The sequence below is a fragment of the Dasypus novemcinctus genome, chromosome 11, assembly GCF_030445035.2.
Source record: "Dasypus novemcinctus isolate mDasNov1 chromosome 11, mDasNov1.1.hap2, whole genome shotgun sequence".
Taxonomy (NCBI): Eukaryota; Metazoa; Chordata; class Mammalia; order Cingulata; family Dasypodidae; genus Dasypus; species Dasypus novemcinctus.
Genome location: NC_080683.1, coordinates 114,120,825 through 114,124,575, shown reverse-complemented (window position 1 = coordinate 114,124,575; position 3,751 = coordinate 114,120,825).

Genomic DNA, 3,751 nt, shown 5'->3' with positions numbered 1-3,751 from the left:
AGTTACATTTTATAATATCAATGTATTCAAGTTTTAAAGAGATCCATGACTGGGGGAGAGTGTAAAGTACAATGTAAACTGTAAGAAACGGAGATTAGTTTTCACATAAAGGAAGAAAATATTAATTAATGTAACCTGGCAGCCGACCGCCTCAGTCTCCCACTCCCGGGTTAAGCAGGAACTCCTAACTAATTTTTAAGCAATAAAAGATTACTGACTTAGTGTCAGCTTGTTTATCTTAGTCTAATTTCAGCTATTACCAAACAAAACACAGAGTATATATTTCACTGTGAGCTGGTCAAACCTAATTAACTTTATTGACTGGGTGGCATGTGGGAGACATACTAGTTTTCTACAGTGTCTATTTCCCCCATCTTTTATTTAAAATAAAATAATTCTATACTTTGGTCTTGAGTGGCAATGTGCTGAGACATTCTTGTATTTAGGAGTGCCCACGTGACCCAATTTTAGCCACTGAAATGAGAAAGAAAGTCCCCTGAGTGGAACAGGAGACCACCTACCCGATGTGTGCCTCTTGTCTTTTGCCCATCCCACCTCTTCTTGACTGGACTTTAAGTCTGAAGGTGCAACAACCATCTTGTGATCACAAAGACAAAGGCGACGTGTTGAGGATGACAAGGCACGAGTTAGTGGACTCAGCCCTGGCCTATCTACCTTCAGGGACCTTGTAAAATTAGATCTATCATTCCATGTTGTTTAGAACTCTAGTTGGTTTCTGTTCCATGCAGTCCAATGTAATCGTAAATGATGCAGCTTAAATAGATGGAGGTTTTTTTTACATCCTACAACAGGATCCATCTTACCACTCCCATGGTGAGTGTGGAGCCCACCAGTTCTATCACCTACCTAGAATTGGCATCACAAAGATGATAGCGGAATTGATCTTGAGAAATCTCTCCTCTTGGATAGCTGAAACAGTTGACAGGAGGAAATGAACACACACTCAGTGTCTTTGTTCAATCCTTCTTCCTGCCGTCAACCCCCTTCAACTACTCTGTTTGGAAAACATTCCAAACTTGCCCCTTCCCTATTCTTCAATATCATCCTTGGTACTCCCTTGGACCACCAGCCTTATATTCTGGGTGGTCCCAAACACAGAGCTCTCTCGACACATTTTACCATCTATTTTAAGGCTGTGAGGACCTTAGACATGGTCTACTTCAAATCTATCATTCCATTGAGGAGAAAACGAGCAGAAACAACAGAAAGATAATTGCCCACGTGAACACCTCCAAATAACATTATATTTATTGGCATTCAATTGTGTGTGACAAGTACGGAGGACAATGGGAAGGTTTATGGGTTTCACTGTATTCCGGTCCCAGCGCTAAGCAGCATACCTGCATTACCAATATTTAATCTTCCCATCAGCATCTCACACACACACACACAAGACTTGAAAGTGTCTTAATTTTACAGATAAGGAAACTCAGAAACCGAAAGGCAAAGTAACTTGTCAAGGTCTCACATCTGGCCATACCTCTTTCCAAGAGAGTATGAGAAATAGAATATTGAGCTTCTCAGCCTTCGTCATAAATAGATGTCAAGCAAACCAACCTATAGTACCTGCCAGAGTGGAACAGAAAATAACAAGCTATTGTTATTTTCTGTTATGTTATCTGTCTGTCACAGACTAGTAATTTTTTTTAAATTTCCTTGTCAGGTATTAATCACAGAGCGTTAGAGGAGAGTAAGATTTTCATTCATTTACTCTTGAACGATAGCTCATTCTATTGCAAGCATTATGCTAAGTGCTGAGAATATAACATGGCAGTAGTCCCAGCTCTTGTTCTCAAGAGACTTATAGTCTTTAGGAGGACAGTGAGAAGGCAAGTAAATGACTTCAGAGAGGATGTTGTCAAAGTATGTAGAGGAAGTACAGGCAGAATTACCTGGTGGCTGTACTGTAGGAGAAGCAGATTCAACAAGTGGAGGGAAAAAAGGGCATCATACCCTTGAGCAACGCATGTGTTGTGGTCAGGAAGTGAGAAAAAGCCCGGTACACTGTGGAATGCCAGGTGGGTAATATGGTTGGAGGTTAACTCAAGGGGTCACATGGACAGAAAAAAGCTGGAGAAGGGTTTGGTTGGACAAGAGCAATGGGAAGCCATCTGAGGGTTTTAATTAGGGGGTGATATAATCAGATTTCTTTTTTATTAGAGAACTTGTAGGTTTATAGAAAAATCATGCGTAACTTTCATAGATCCCATATATCACCCTATTATTAACACCTTGCATTAGCGTGGTACATTTGTTACAACTGATCAAAGAATATTTTCATAATTGTATTATTATTAACTTGAGTCCATGACTTACTTTAGGGTTCACTGTCTGTATTGTACAGTCTTACGGATTTTTAAAAAATTTTTTTCTAGTAACATATATACAACCTAAAATTTCCCCTTTTAACTAAATTCAAATATATAATTCATTGTTGTTAATTACATTCACAATGTTGTGCTATATCACTTCCATTCACAACCAAAACCTTTCCCTCATCCCGAATAGAGACTCTATACATTTAAAGCCTTAATGCCCTATCCCCTAACCCCATCCCATTTCCTGATAACCCATATTCTGGTTTCTGACTATGAATTGGTTTATGCTAATTATTTCATGTCATTGAAATCATACAATATTTGTCCTTTTGTTTCTGGCTTATTTCACTCAACATGATGTTTTCAAGGTTCACCCATATTGTCACATCTATCCGAACTTCATTCCTTTTCATAGCTGAGTAATATTCCATATACCACATTTTGTTTATCCATTCATCAGATAATGGACACTTGTGTATTTCCTATATTTGGTAATTGTGAATAATGCCACTATGAACATTGGTGTACAAATATCTGTTCAAGTCGCTACTTCAAATTCTTTGGGGTTTATACCTAGAAGTGGGATTACCAGGTCATACTGTAATTCTATATTTAACTTTCTGAGAAACATCAAACTGTCTTCCATAGTGGTTGCACCATTTTATGTTGCCACCAGCACTGAATGAGTATTTCCATTTTCTTACATCCTCTCTAACACTTGTAATTTTCTGTTTAAAAAACAAAAGTTATGCAGTGTGCATGAAACAAAATCTCATTGTGGTATTGATTTGCATCTCCCAAATGGCTAATAATGCTGAGCATGTTTTCATGTGCTTTTTGGTCATTTGTATATATTCTTTGGAGAAACTTCCATTCACATCTTATGCCCAGTTTTTAATTGGGTTGTTTATCTTTTTGTTGTTGAGTTGTAGATTTTAATGCTTATTGGAGGCGTGGCTTCTAAATATTTTTTCCCATTGTGTAAGTCATCATTTTACTTTCATGATAGAGTCTGTTGATGCAAAACAGTTTTTTTTTTTTGCTTTTTTTCTCTATATTTGTTTTAAATGTTACATTCAAAAAATATAAAACACCCATATACCCCCCACCCCCCTCACCCCACTCCTCCCATATCAACAACCTCTTTCATCATCATGGGACATTCATTGCAAAACAGTTTCTAATTTTAATGTGATCTCCTTTATCTATTTTTTATTTTGTTGTTTGTGCTTTGGGTGTAAAGTCTAAGAAATCATTGCCTAACAGAAGGTACTGATGATTTCCTATGTTTTCTTTCAGGAGATTTATAGTTTTGGCTCTTATATTTAGATTTTTCATCCATATTAAGTTGAATTATGTATAGGGTGTGAGGTAGGGATACACCTTCATTCTTTTGCAAATGGAGATCCAGT